The 16,321-nt window shown below is 35.0% G+C and overlaps 1 protein-coding gene across 3 annotated transcripts in view; it reads left to right on the top strand.

Moving 5' to 3' along the window:
- The first annotated feature begins 9,550 nt into the window (after positions 1-9,550).
- Positions 9,551-16,321, top strand: part of cxxc5a (CXXC finger protein 5a) — a 42,654-nt gene continuing 35,883 nt past the window's right edge. For 2 of the 3 annotated variants that reach the window (XM_038276993.1, XM_038276979.1), the window contains exon 1: positions 9,551-9,885. The gene's annotated coding sequence lies outside the window, so the exon portion shown is untranslated. Of the gene's footprint in view, positions 9,890-16,321 lie in introns of all 3 variants that reach the window. The other variant, XM_038276987.1, reaches the window with a different exon arrangement.

The raw sequence follows: 16,321 nt of genomic DNA, 5'->3' as shown, positions 1-16,321 counted from the left end.
ATTAACTATCCTGTGCAACTTCTAAGTCATCTCGGTTGCGACTACTCCAGAAAACAGGCTTCAATCAGAGGCATTTTAAGCTCAGCATTTCTGAAAACTTCTTGACACCTATCCAGGAGTCAGAAAACCAGAGCGAAAGTTATCTCTGATTGAAGCCTGTTTTGAGATTATATAATCTAGCTACTGCTAGTAAGAAACCTAATCAAAGAATGTAAATAGCTCAACTCAAGTAAAACTTACAGCTGGTTTCTCCAAATCCAGCGCATAATGCCATTCTAAATGACCAATGTAGTCTTAACCCCTTCATAACAAGTAACTGTAGTGGTTAGTTGTGCAGCCTTTTGTTTTGTTCCAAATGTGTTTTACAGCCATGCGCCAGCTTCTGTTTCTTAGGAATCGTAGCTGCCTCCTTGGTAGGGAAGGCCACAGGAAGTGAGTTATTCATTATTGGGGTTATTTGCAATGCAACTGTCCTTTTTAAAGCATGACAAATGTAGTACCATCAGCAGTAGAGTGCTGCAGAGGAGCTTAGGGTCTCTTTCTAATTTTGTGTTTTTTACTAACTTATTTTTCCTCTTACAGATTCCTTCTAATTTTGCTTTTTTGTCACACTTTTTATTAGAGAATTGATTTGTCAATTTAAAAAGAAGATAACCTGAGAAGAACCTGGAACCTCAAAATAGGGAAAGTGTTATATATGAAAATAAAACTGGCCTTTTAGTTAACCAGATTATTTTAGCTCAGTCATAGTGGCCACACCAAGGCATGATCAAAGGCAGACCTCAGGGAATAAAGTCACCCAATAAACAGAGGTGTCTGTCAAAACAAAGTAGGTTAGAACATGTTAAAAAGACGTGCATCATGCCCAAAGCTTGGTAAAACAATAAGAGGAGACAAAGTCATTGAGAACAGTCAACAAGGAGAAATGTTAGAAAGTTGTTTCTAAATCTTTGAGACATCAGAGAACCAAATTCAGAGCACAGCTTTACTAAATATGAAACCTCTGCTTTCATTTTTTAAAACATAAATAACAGAAACATTTTTGCAAAGGTAAATATTTCCCCCCCTGTGTGAAGAATTAAATCTTCAGACTGAAGGGACCCAAAATACGTTTTTCTCCATAAGTTCTTTATAAGTCAACCAAATGGTGTAGGGATTAGAAGGCAAATAAAAACTAAAAACAGATAAAAGAAAATTTTGACTTGAATTTTTTGCATTTCACTCATAAATTCAATAATTACCACTGGCTTTTGTTTGAGGCATAGCTTTACCAATAAAAAAAGCTTTTAATTTAGCCAAAAAAAAAAACAAATTCATGAAATATTTCCTTAACCTCTCTTTATTATGCTACTCCATACTAAATAATTATCCCCATGCAGCACAGATTAGTTGATTTTTTCATATTAATATATATTTTTTTATTTTAACTTAATCTCAAATTCTTTCACTTTTCATTAGGTAAATTCTTTTGCATTTAAGTAAATGCATATAGATTTCTAAAAGTGACTTAAACCCACCAAAGATAATAAAACTTCAAATAATGATGATGACAGGAAATCTACAAACTGTAAGCTACTGATCACTGTAACCAAGTATTTGAGGTCAAACCACTATTTATTGATGGGGAGTTAAAAAAAAGAGACCAGACAGATTCTGTAGGTAAAGTTTAGGGGGAAGATCCATTGTCCAGACCTTAAGAAAAAAATTCCTGTACTGAAAGGTCATGTTGCATCACCTGTTGCAAAAAAAAAAAAGGCTAGTTTGTCCTAAAAACAAAAAGCCATCAAAGATCGACAACTTTAAGTTAAAATCTTGCGACCTTAATGTTCATCTATTTGTAAATTCCAGTGGGAGCTACATCCATTAAAAACAACTAAAGCAAAATGTGATCATCTTCTCCTGAAAGAGAGTTTTATTTTTTATTCATTAAGTATTTTTTGTTTTTAATGTATTGTGATCTTCCCTATTAGAGCAGATGCTGGAAATAAATTCTGGTGTTATGTCATAGAGGATGTGCCAGCGTGTCAAGCATCTGTGTTGAGTTTTCAAAGGGATTTTCCTTAAAAACTGAAAATACATTGCTGCTAAACTGATACCACTGTGTAATGACATTTAATGTTATGGTAAAAACAAGTTGCCTAATGAATGTCTGTGAAAAAGGGTGAAAAATAGAGATTATACAGAAAAAAAATAAGCACTGATGGAAAAAAATACTATTTCAAAATGTATTTATGTAGAAAGCTCACAGTATTGGCAACATTTTCCAGTAATTTACGAAAGACGGTTGTTCCTTTTCTCTCCCTGCTCTCTTCCTCCCTGACGTACCTCTTTTTGGGCCATCATGCGGGGCTTTCCTGCAGTGCTGGTCATGTGTGCAGCTGGGGATGGAGGCCATGCAACGCTAATCCTCCTCCCCGGCTCAGGAAAGTACCGTGCCTGGCTGTGCAGAACGAAAACAACAAAGAGCTGAGTGTGGCTGCAGCCTCTGGGGTTCAGCGCACCCACCAGAACATGTCCAAGAGTCACAGCTTGCTGCTCCCTCCAACCCATCTATCCATGCATGACTCTCCTTCTCTCCCCTGCTGCCTCTTTTAAACCCATGAAAAGCACAGATGATTCAAGATTGTAAAGTAGGAGTCTGCCTATTCCACATCATCAGACTGCATCAAGAGTAGAATTGAATAAAATATGTATTTTGTTAGATAGTTTCACACATTACCTTTTACGAAGCAAAACAATACAATGATAGAACGAAACAAAACAAAATGCAAATAAAAAAACAAAAATATTAGCAAAAAATTATGATTCTTAATAAGAAAGAGGAGTTACCCTAGTAATGTTCTTGGGCATGTTGCAGAAAATAAATGTCTTAATGGGACCAACTAATAGTTCCTATATTTCTGATCCATCTTTTTTCACACCGCATGCATATTTTTTCAGCTAACTTGGGCCACTTACTTTCAGGATGTGATGATGTCAGCACAGCTGGGAAGCGATCTGAAAAACCACAGTGAATAAAACCTCAGGCAGGTTGAAGCGATGCAGTTATAAAATGGATCGGTTTGTCTAGTCAGACTTCTCAGATTTCAAATAGGTTTATAAGCAGAGATCCACGGTCTCTAAAGACAATGTATTCATTCTGCTCTTAATATTGCATTTAAAAGGAGCTCCTTAACCACACTGTGGGTTTAATCAAACCACATACAGCTACTTACAAGCTTATAAGCATTACATTTTTTTATTGGATCTGGTTTTGCCTTTTAACAAAACAGGTTTTGGTTGAATAATGTCGAAAAGAGTCATCCCATAAAAAGAAATGCCATTGAGGTCTTAATGGAGACTTAAGGTGGTTGGGGTCAGATCAGATTCACAATTCTGACTTTCAACATCTTGTTTAGACTAAATTTTGATGGAACCAAATATCCATTTTATGGAGCTCTCAAGTTGTCTATGGGATTTAAATTTGAAGTTTTGATAGCTAAAAGATGGGTGTTGTTTTTGTGTCTGATTCTACCAAACCCTTAATGTCTTTTTTGTGTGTTTTGAAACATTAACCTGCTGAAATGATGCATAATTTTCAAGCATCTTTTTCATTTCTATGGATTGTGACTTGAAATCTCTGCTCTGAATTCTCACGAGGTTTCCGAAGTCAATGGAAGAGAATGATCCAATACTTTCCTAGATTCTCCACGATACTTAACATTGAACAAAAAATGCTCTAGTAAGACAAACATGGCGTTTTCCTGCTAAAAAACAACCATATAAACACCCTGTGGTAATTAGCAAACTCCAAAGGTTGTTTTTATTTTTATTGTTCTTAAACCCTCTTAAACACTTAGTGGTATATAGCTTATTGTTGTTGAGAAGATTTGGTAAACTGAAATGATATTTGGTGGTAATAATATCAGGTTTAATTTCAGTCCTTAATGTAACCTTGTGAGCATTTGCTTAAGCCACTGAAACATATCATGTTTAAACCCCAGGGAAAAGAAAAGATCATAGAAAGAATAAAATATTTCAAAACATGTAAAAAAAAATAATAATAATAATAAAAATATCTATCGGTTATAGGATCTCCTACTCCCATATTTAAGGGTTGCCGCAGTGAGTTTTTACGCCAAATGCACTTCTTCAAGCAACCTAGATTCAAACCCCCATTAGAGTTGAAGAGTTTAACTGCTTTAAGATCAGTCAATAGGCATTTAATGCCAGGTGCTTCCTCCTTCAAGTATTAAAAAGTCCTTTAAAACTTTACTAGAAGACTCTTCATTATTAGGTTGTGTCCTGCATATTTAAATTCCCTTTTTTTCCAATTGCAGAGCATTAATTCAGACAGAAGAAAATTGGCAAATAACAATTATTACCCAGAATGTGTATGGTCTGAGAATATTCTTGCATACAAATTGAAACAACATCAAGATATTAAAAGTTGCAGCAAAGGTGTAACTTTTAAGGGGTCTAAATCATTCAGTTGCATTTATTTTCTACTAGGCGAGTCTGCTACCAAATGTGCAGTAGCTTTTACAGCCTGTTTTGTCACAGGGGGCAGTTTGCAAGAGATAGCATACTGTAGGCATTGGTTTAAAAAAAACTTATAATATGAAAAAAGCAAACAAGAAATGTATTTATTTGCCCTTTATGTGTAATTATATATATATATATATATATATATATATATATATATATATATATATATATATATATATATATATATATATATATATATATATATATATATATATATATATATATCATTCTTACACTAGTATTTAAAGATACAGAATTTAATGTATTTTTTTAAGATTTGTCTGTATTTAAACATATGATCTAAAACATAATTTAAAAAATAAGTTATGTTTTTAGTCTTTTTACCAAGTACTTTTAAACTCATAATAAGTTTTAAGTTATTGATGCATGAGTATTTTTTGTTTTGTTTTTTTTTGTTGCTGTACTTGAATACAAATTTTGGATACTCTGTCATGCTTCAAAAGACAAATAATTATGCAATAAACACAATTTGAACTTCCCTATAGACATTTGTATGTTAAAATGTAAAAGTATAAAAGTTCTACAATGATCTCAAGGTATTTTACATACCTGGTGTGTAATTAGTGATATGGAAAAAAAAAAGTAGTTCTAAGGATGTAATTTATCACATGGATACTGGAACTGGAAGGCTGATATTTGTTGTTTGTGTAATTGCAACATATATTGATAATTTTGGAACACCTGCAAAAACAAAAAAAACTTGATCCATACACATTGTTTAGTCAAACTTTTTTATTGTAGTCTTTTGTCATGCGTTCATAACGTGAAATAACCTACAGAGTAAGTGCGCCAGGAACTCAAATCCCGTGCGTAATTACGCACATGGTGACTTTCTGACTCCTGTGTTTGCAGAGTGAGCGTCGTGTTTATGAGGGTCAGCGCGCATTTATTTGCAGGGATGTTTGTTGGCTAGAGGAACAGTTTAGTTTACCTCCTCTTTCTCTCCCTCTGTCTCTCCCTCTGTCTCTCTCTCCCTCTCTCTTCAGCTGCCGCGATATTTTCCAGCTCTGAAGCCTCAGCCGCGCAGCTCGATCGATTCGCATTGATTGTCCCTGACGAGCTGCTCCACTTTCCAGCCAATGTCAGCCAGTCTGCGATCGGGAAGGAGAGAAATGAAGGAAAATCTCTGCCGCCCTGGCGGTGTCATTTCCACACACTTGGGTTGGCCGCCTGCCAGCAGACAGGACAGTGGGAAGAAATGGAGTGGAGTGTTTGTGAAAGCTGGAGGAGAGGAGTGACAGCTCTGGTGCTGTACTTTTATCACCTCCTTTTGATTTACAGTTGATCCCGTTTCCCTTAAAAGAACTGTTCTTATCTCCAAACCACATCCAGTCTTGTGCTTCACTGTTTGTGTTAGTCATAGTTGTTTTGTTGTATTCTTCATTGCAATTTAAGAACCAAATTTGGTTTTGAAGAAACCGCTGAAATAAAGACAACTAGTCACTCTCCTTTTAACACAATTGGAAAATGGCATATTAGTGCATTTATTATTATTTATCTTTGTAACCTATTGGGCGGTTCCAATTTTTTTCTGCAGACAAAAGAAAACAGTTTAGTGTGCAGAGCATTTTTTCCCACCTCAGAATTTATACAATATAAGGTACTGAGTTTTGATCGGTTAAAAGGCATCATAAAGATGGACAATACAGTAACTGCTGGTGCATAATTTCTTTTTCTCTTTTTTTTATAAAGAAGCACTGATTAGATATCAGCTCCAATATCAAATATTGGTGATTTTATATTGGATATTAGGGATCCAATTGAGGGCACTTTACACTGACTTATATTTTTGTTTATTTGTTGTATACTGTACATATATATCTGTGTTCATTTGTTAACTTTTTTAACATTGTTTATATCAAGACTAAAGCCTTCACTCTCATGGCAAAATATATGGTTAATTCATTCAACAGTTGAACCGGATTGGTATCGAAAATCAGCCAATACGCTCAGCCCAGGTATCGGGTGGGATCAGGAAAAAAAAGCTGATTATTGCATTTCTACTTTTATTATTATCTTCATTGTACATTTTGTTCCCAACATGGATCGCTTTGTACCAAACTACGGGGAACTTTATATCTTGTTGATGAAAAATGTTTTAAAATCATCACCAAAAAGTGTTCATAGTCTGTTGTAGCAAAATGTGTTTTCATAAATCCAATAAATATATATCCTCAGGAGGTTGTTCTATGCTTTTTCTAGTTTTCTCAAGTAACATAATATGCCATATTCTATTAGTTAATTGGCTCAAACTGTGATCATATCCAACATAAACATGGACTTGAAATAATAAAAGGTTTTCAGGAGAGAATATTTAATGAAATGAGTTAAGGAATAAATTTTTACCATTTATATGCTACATTAATTCTATAATACTTTACTAAAGAAACATTAATTTATACTTAATGATTTCAGAACAATATGTACTAAATTGCTTTTTCATGTGTTTAAAATGGAGGTAATGAGGAAAAGGCAATGTTGCATAGCTGCACAATGGAAATCGACTTTAACTTTTGCAATATCTGTTTTCCTACACAGACAGAAGTGATAAAGTGATAAATGTGTTAAGCCGTCCATCAATTTTCCATCACACTTAGCCCACAAGGGGTGCTGGTGCCTTTCTCCAGCCTTCTATGGGCGAGAGGGGGGGTTACACACTGGAAAGGTCGCCGGACACACAGAGACAAACAACCATTCACGCACACAAAGAGAATTTAGAGAAGCCAATTAACACAAACTAACAGTCATGTTTTTGGAAGGAAGCAGGAGTACCTGGAGAGAACCCATGCATACACCGGGAGAACACGCAGATTCCATGCAGAAAGCCCTGGGCAGGGAATCAAACCAGAAACTTCTTGCTGCGGGGCAGCAGTGCTACCCACTGATCCACTGAGCAACCAAATCTTTTAACTCAACTTTGTTATTATAAAGATGTTGCATATGTTTTATATTCGCAAACATGCAAAGTATGAAATATAATTACTATGCACAAAAATCCTTGGACCAGCTTTTCTAAGATAGCTGACCTGAAAATAGTAACAGGTGTTGGGCTTTTTGTTTAGTTTTTTGTTAACATTTTTTTCAGTAAATAAATAAAAGAGTGTTGTTGATTTACACTGCATGTTTGAAGTTCTAAGTTGGAAATGTTACAAAAAAAAAAAAAATTCCAATTTGAAAAGATAAAGGTGCAGGTTAAAATCCAAAATGGCTGCCTTCTGTTTAGAATTCTATTGCTGTTCTTGCAGGATGTAGTTTTTTACAGTCTTTCCCAGAGACAAATAGATTTAAACATATCTAATCCAATCAAATCCACTTTATTTATATAGCACAATTTCATAAACACAAGGTTTCCAAAGTGCTGCACAAAAAAGATAAAATAACTAAAATAAATAAAAGTAAATAAGATAAAATAAAATAAAATCTCTGCCCGCACAGTATAAAAATATGCATGTGTATACATAAAATCATCATGTGTATACATAAAATCAACACTCTACATGGTGTCAAAAGCCAAAGAAAAGAGGTGGGTTTTAATGTAATAATGCACACTAAAGAACATATTACTTTATTGTGCATGATTACATGATATTGAGGAACAAACGCTCAATGACAGCCTCTTTCGTTAAAAGTAATAACCTGTAGAGCTGGGTAAAAAAAATCGATTTAATCGATTTTGGGTGGATTCCTTTAGATTTTTGCAAAATGTATGTGTAAGGAATGACATTCACATTCAAATGAGCAGGTGTGTGCAAATGTCAACCCAAGTAACACGTCGCTCAGCAAGCTGTCCCAACTGAAGTCTGATGTCTGGAACCATTTTGGATTTAAAACAGCTAAAGACAATGTGCTGGTTATGTGATATTAAAGTAAATTCCTGCTACATTGATAATGAGTGGCGCCTCGCATCTCGTGCAACAGACCAACAAGATTACTTCAAGCCAGACAGCTGCAAATATAGCCAAAAGGTTGACTGAAGACATTCACAAACGGGGACTGACCAGCAAACACCCCGTAGTTGTTACAGCCAATGCTGCAAATATGGTTTGTGCATTGAAGATAATGCAGCTCATGCATGTCTGCTGTGTCCCAGCTGTGTCACGTCACTTTTTCACTTTTCACAAACAAGTTTGCACTTATGAGACAGTTTTGTTCACATCTCAACTTTAAACTGCTCATTTACCAGTTTGCACTTTATGTTTAATATGACAGGAAAAAATTAATTACATGAGTATTTTGAAACACAGTTGAAGCACCTTCATTATTGTAAAAACAGATCGAATCAAAATTAATCGATTTAGAACTGTATGAATCAAAATCAAATCGATTCAGGACTTTGGCCAAAATACCCAGCCTAAATAACCTGCTTATGGTGTGCTGCAAGTGAGAAATCTAAAAAGAACATGTTGGTTTATAATCATTTATTCCAACATCCAACTACTACATCTGGAAGTAAAATAAAACAGAAGCAGTTGAGCACACCCTTTAGTTTCTGTATCTTTCACATCCTTTTAATTACGCAAAACAGGAAAATCTGTGGGGTAGAGTCTGAAATCATGTTCATTCTTTTAAGTAAATGCTGGGTTCAATATAAAACAGAGAGAACATTGACAACATGATATTACACACACTTAAAATAATGGTTAAAATGAATATTTTTTGATTCTTTGTTATAAAGTGGGACAGGAAAACACTAAGAACAAATCTGCAGTCTAATCTACTGTCAATATTTATGATCATGCGTCATAAACAAATGTAAAAACTTTACAGCGCCTCATTTATAAACATTCTTTTATTCAGAAGGATGATTAAATAGAATAATTGATAATATTAGTAAAGTTTCCATATCCTAGTTTGAATACATGAAGTAAAGTGATGCAAAGGGAGGATTTCTGACAGTTCTAAGTTTATTTTGCATCAACTTCTATTCCGCACAGATCTATCTGAAAGTCCATTCCGGGTTTTCCACGAGGCTCCAAAAATCTATGAAATGTGTTTGCATGTTCCTCTCTGCAAGCGGGGATGTAGAGGTGGGATTGCAAGCGCCGAGAGAACTCGGGGAACCCACGCGTTCAACACAGCCCCTGAGAAAGTGCGCTTTCCTCACTGAACCAACGCGCAATCTTACATTTATTTTATTTTATTTCTCCTCACGTTTTTCACTATCAAGCAGGCGCCGGGTTAGGATTGTCTCTTTGGAAAAAGAAGCTTTTTATCTCCCTGTCTTCTCTTCTTTCTTTCTCCTTTTTTTCCCCCTGTCACCATTCGCCAAGGCAAGGCAGGGAGAGACGCGGACCGCTCGGACTGTGGGAGCCCTTCCCTCTGCTTGAATCTGCTCTGGTAGGTGCGAATAATAATAATAATAATAATAAAACCTCCTGTGTTTGCAAATATGCAGATATATGGAAAAAGGAGGGAGGAGGGGTTGGAGTTGGTGGGGGAATCATACTATGTTGAAGTCTGATGAAAGTTAGGATGTGATGTTAGTGTAGGATGAAGTTGAAGCAGGGTTTATCTGGATATATCCTGGAAGGTTTGACCAGCATCAAACCCCGTTTATTCTCTCTTATTTAATACTACTGGGGAAATAAACATAACTGTAAATAAAGAGACGCTTCTTAAGGTATGTAGTTTAATGTATATCAGTTGACATGACCAGTTATTGTAAGGATTCGCTTAATTGAACATCGCTTTAATGAAAGTTGCTGAAAACATGTACGAGCCTCACTGAAACAGCTACTCCATCCGCGCGTAAAGACTTTTCTCTACATTTATCTTTTGTTTTCTACATCCCGGCATCATTTGAAAGTTTTGCAGTAATTGCTTTATTTTTTCCGCCACCACAATAGATAAATAGCAGCATCGCAAAGTGGCTTTAAATAAATCCTCTAACTTTTCTGTGTGCGCGTCCGCAGCCCTAATCGGTGGGAAAGGAGACCCAGCAGCAGGTTATGGACAAAGAATGAAGCCTTGAATCGAATTATTGCCACCGGGCTTTCTAGCCTCCTCTGCGTTCGTGCGTGTGCGCGCGCGTCAGTCGATCGGGAGCTCAGCGCGTGGACGCGCGTACACGCATAGTCCGCCTGAAAAAGAAAAAAAAGGATTGCCGTGTTCGGTGGTTCGGCGTCTGTCGCAAATGATTCACAACCACAACCTGCAATAAACCAAACAATACTTTCCCCCCTTCCAACAACCACTACCTCTGTTAAATAGAAGCTGCAAACCTAGCACCTGCGCGTGCGCTGACGTCAGTCACGGAAACTCATTCAGGACTGATGGGTGAGTAGCTGACACTTCATAACAGGCTCACTCATCAGGGCAAAAAACTAGTTAAGACTCAGAATCTGGAAAGTACGGAAGAGGATTAGGGCCACTGATTTTTAAATATTATTTCAGTTTAATATGGGAAAAAAAGTCAGAATCCTGACTTTAATCTCAGAATTCTGACTTTTTTCTCAGAATTCTGACTTTAATCTCAAAATTCTGACTATTTTTCTCAGATGTTTTTACTTTAATCTCAGAGTTTTGCTTTTTTTCTCAGATTTTTGACTTTATTCCCAGAATTCTGACTTTAATCCCAGAATTCTGACTTTAATCTCAGAATTCTGACTTTAATCTCAGAATTCTGACTCTAATCTCAGAATTTTGGATCTTAATGTAGTTGGGCACCATGAAGGAAGAGACGGGAGCACTCAGCTTCACTGTCAAAGATGTGAGCTGTTTGGGAGGGCCAGTAACACATTGGTGGAAAATGACAGAATTAGGTGATTTTTTTCATGCCCGAGGGATCCCTGGTGATGCTATTTCATTAATGGAAGAGCAGAAGGTGATTAAAACAAGAGAGCTAGTTTAGTCTCTAAAACAGACATGGCTATGGCTTGATGCTAAAATGTTTGTTACCTGTCAGAATTCAGTGAGCATTCTGAGATTAAAGTGAGAATTCTAAGAGAAAAAAGTCAGAATTCAGATTTTTTTCTCATATTATACTGAAAAAAAAACACACAAAAAAAACAGTTAACTTTTTTTGTTATTTTTTTCAGTGGCCCTAATCGACTTCCATAGGACAGGAACTTTACAACACAGTCCTAATAGATAGTAATCTAAAACATAACAGCCATTTTTATCAAGTTTTCTGATTCTGAGTCAATCATACAATAAACCGGCCACTTTATTAGGTACACCTTACCATTACGTTATCTCACCCTTTCATTCTACCAGATCTGCTCCAATTCTTCCATGCAAAGATTAAAGGTGTTGCAAAAATCCCTCAGAGGTTTAAATGCAGCACATTTTTTTCAGCTTCATGTCCACAATTCAATGCTCTGATGGGTTTAAAACTGGTAATTGTGGAGACAATAGGAGTGCAGTGAACCCCCAAAAGTACATTGTCCTCCAAGAATCAGCCATCAAAAGATGGGTATGTAGCAGGCATAAGAGGGTGAACATGGACAACGATAATAACAAGGTGTTCTGTTATGCTTTAATGCTTCCTTTTTGGTATCCAAAATGTGCCATAAAATACCCCAAACACTATTGTACCACCACATTATGAGGAGTTGTTGAATATATGCTTTTGTGTTTTTCAAACCAAATACTTAAACATCTGTCTACTATTTCATATTCAGTGGACCAAACAGCATTTTTCCAGATCGTTTAATTTCCTGTTTTTAGTAATGTTTGGGGCTTTTAGTTTCATATTACTGATGGCATTCTACATATCATGGTTAAATCCAGTGGTTATTTTAGCTGCTGTTGCCTTTTTTATCATCTTAAACAAGCCTACCCATCCTTCTCTGATATCAACAAGGCCTTTTCATGCACACTACTGATGCTGACTGGATATTTTCTATTTTTTTGTACCTGAGAGATGATATACCTGAACATTTCCAAAGTTTTAACAGTTTCTGAAACCCTCAGATCAGCCTGTCCAGCACCCATAGCCAATAAACATCCGCAGTTACTTAAAACCCATTTCTTCCTCATTTGGGTGCTTAGTTGAAACAAGTTATCGTTACCACATCTTGATGCCTGAATGCATCAAATGGCTGCTATGTTATTGATTCGTTTACTGTTCGTCTTAACACCTAATTAAACAGGCGTACTTAATAAAGTGTTTGTAGATTACAAAGATTCATATATAGCAGCAGTTCATAGACCATAAACCAAAGATTAATCTTTGCAATTGATATCACCTAAAAAGTGTTCTGGAAGGAAATATCTTGAAAATAATAAATTTTTAACACATAAGAAACAACAGACCCCCAAATCAAATGGTACTTCATTAAAAAATCCAAAGCAGCATGATAAAGATCATAACAAATAGCATTTGGTCAGAACAAACAGCACAGCTGTTAAGCTTTTTATTTAGAGACATTTAAATATGCTGAGAGGTAATTTCTTGCAATTTAAAGTAACAAATTTTTAAACTAATAATCAAACAATCAGACTAGAGACTTATGCCCATAAAGACCTAAGGCTTAACTTTGATTCATTTTGAACAGATTCAAACTTGACTAAACCGTCTGGGACTACAAAGTCTCAGGAGCAATTTTTATTTTTATTTTACATATTCCTAATAATCAGGGGTGAATAAATCCAGAAGGTTTAGATAGTGGCTGGAGTGAATGATTAATGTCCCCCCCCTCTGTGTTTCATTGTGTATACAAATGACAGGTTGTCAAGGTAACAACAGGCAGAATAAGCATGGCTTCTCTATGAGGTTCTTCATCACCATGTGCCAGTAAAAGGAGTAAATAGCCTCTTCCAAGTTTGTCTTTTTTAATTAAATGCTTCCATTGAGAAAAAAAAATCTAAGGTAAGCTAGCCACAGACTGCAGCTCGGACAGAGATGTGCATGTTTTTCAGTAAAAACAAAACAAAAAAAGTGTTTTGCTTTGTTTACAAAGGATGTTTGCAGACCCCAGGCTGTTAGTGGCTCTTAACTTGTTCATGCTAGCTGTAGACTCATAATAATGGCTACACAGATGTCTGACAAACTATCAGCTATGCTGATAATTTCAAAAATGTCCCTCTGACATCCTGTTCTTTCTCTGTTAAGCTAACATAATTAAAAAAAACAGTTGGGATCAACAGTAATAATCAATTTATAAAAATATTTTCAGTTTAATTTATCTTAACATTCAGTATTAACAGGTGTATTACCTGTTTCTGCATTTGTTTCTTGTGACTTGTATTTATGTTTATCCAAAGACCATTTTTAAAAATTTTAATAGTCAACAGTTATTGACATGTGAAATTAAACTTTGATATATCCAATATATAACATAAAGATGGGTAATAAAAAATAATAAAAAAAATAAGTTCAACCTTAACTGTTGATGATGTTTTGAATTCATTAACTACAGCAATGCAATTTAATAGTCAGATCACAGGTATAGTATGTAGCGCATATTATAAAGTTATGATAAAGAACTTAATGCTTCATCCTAATTATTATTTCCAGTCGCCTAAATGTCAGCGAATCACTCCATTCAATCTTACTCATTTTTATTATTAATAAATACTAAAGAGAAAACTTGTGTTTATGTTTCACTTTTGAACAGCTTTTGAAAATGATGGTTCATGGGTCATCTTGCAGTAAATTTGATTGACAAGACTAAAATGTCAAGGCAACAACAGTTTCAGAAATGGTATGACCCACTTTATATGCTTCTGATTAATTATTTTGAATAGATTTGATATAACTGTATGAATAGGAACCAATAGGAAGTAATCAGTGCTAGATGTTATATAGATCTCATGAGTTCAACATATCACAGTTTTAGTTCTTTAATTAAAGGTCTAGATTAGGCATGGGTCTATTTGAGATTCTAATAATATCTCCTTCAGTAAAAATACCATGATTTCCTTGTAGTTGTAAGTTTTTTTTAACAAAATCTACAACGATGTGGACATAGTTGTGCTGAAAAAGTTAGATTTATTTAAGCAAATTAAGTAAAATGTACTTGTTTTTCATAGGCACAAACAGCATTTTACTCAGAATTTTAAGGCAACACTGATACAAACAACCATTGACACCTAAGGAGAATTTAGAGGAGCCAATTAACCTAACAGTCAAGTCTTTGGAGTGTGGGAGGAAGCTGGAGTACCCGGAAAGAAACGCATGTATGCACAGGGAGAACACTCCATGCAGAAAGACCCCAAGCCGGGAATCAAATCTGGAACCTTCTTGCTGCAAGGCGGCAGTGCTATCCACTGGGAAGCCCTCTAGCTGGAATATTACTTTTCACTTACTTTACACTTACTTTTCAATTAAGCAATAAAACCTTTCCAACCCTCTGAAACTGAGAGTTTCAACAATCGTTACAGAAAATATATATTTTGTAAGATCAAGAATATTTAACTATTAACTATTAATACTTAACACAAACGTGCTCAAAACAACTTCTGGGCGAGGGTCAGAACAGAAAGAGCCACTTAAACTTTGACAGTGATGTAAAGATTATGTATGCCTCTATTTAAATGAAAAAAAAAGCATGTAAAAAATATAGTATTAATAGTAAAAGTGCATTATGTTGTACTGCATAAGAATTTCTTCCGATAAAAAGATAGGTTGGTATGACTTGTAAACAACAAATACACAGTATTTCATATACACCACATCCTACAGAGATCTGGCAATATAGTCACTACTCAAATATGCAATTAAAATCATACAAGCCTACAGACTTAAACAGTGCAATTTAAACCAGTTGTCCAGACTAGTGGACTTTTAAGAATGAATTTACAACATTAAGTAAAAATAATCAACACAATTAAAAATTAACAGCTTAAACTGTGTAACCATTCTCAATGAAGAATAAAATCTCTATTAGATATTTGAATAAAGGTATCTGTTATTTGCCAAATAACATATACATTAAAAATTAAAAAACATTAATGACAGGCAACCTTTCACTAAGATTAACTGGAACCCACTGCTAATCGTTGCTATTTGATGCCAAATTTTTCTACCCTAAGATGATAAAGTCACGAATGCATTTAAGAAAGGAAATTTAGGGAGAGTTTAAATCCATCCAACTCCAGGAAAATTTTTTGGAAGACTTCAAAAGTGTAGTTCAGAGCATATATCAGTCCCATGAGCAGCAAGCATGCTTTTGCAGTACTGTTGCACCCTTCCAAAATGACTGTCGTCAGGACTACCTATTGTTGTGTGTGGTCCTGTAACGTCTGGACTCAGAGCAGAATCAGTCCTGCTGTGAGCTACAGTGTGCATGTGCCTTGCATGCATTTCAAAATGCTAAATTTTTATAGTAAAGTTTATGAAGTATTTATGTAAATATTGCTATTAAACTTTTAAACAGTATAAGGAAATCTAAGTAAAACTTACTCTTTCCCAAAATTCATGTATTACATTAAAAAAAGGTAAAATTTAACTTCAGAACCTCTTGTTTTTATTGAAGCTTAAAAATACAGAGTAGCAATTATGATGAATACTCTAATAGAGTTAACTGCACCGAAAATAATTTTTTTTCAGTGCTTTTTGCTGTTTAAGAATTTTTTTCTTTATTTATGGTCATGTTAATTAATTATTCTCAAAAATTTTTTTAAGACTCCTGCATAAGCATGGTCCCATCTGTAAAAATGTGCTCTTCTGTCTTTTCCATATTTAGGCGTAGCTTTAAAAAAAATATGGTGTCTCCCACTTAATCCTACCTTTTGGAAAATGATCGATTATTAAAAGATTCTATTCCCTCTGATAAACCTAAAAAAGTGCTTCAGATAACTTTGTTTCATAATAACCAAATAAAAGTAC

Source organism: Cyprinodon tularosa, unplaced genomic scaffold, assembly GCF_016077235.1.
Source record: "Cyprinodon tularosa strain WSP-4 unplaced genomic scaffold, ASM1607723v1 ctg101, whole genome shotgun sequence".
NCBI classification, from domain to species: domain Eukaryota; kingdom Metazoa; phylum Chordata; class Actinopteri; order Cyprinodontiformes; family Cyprinodontidae; genus Cyprinodon; species Cyprinodon tularosa.
This window is presented reverse-complemented; position numbering and strand designations above follow the sequence as displayed.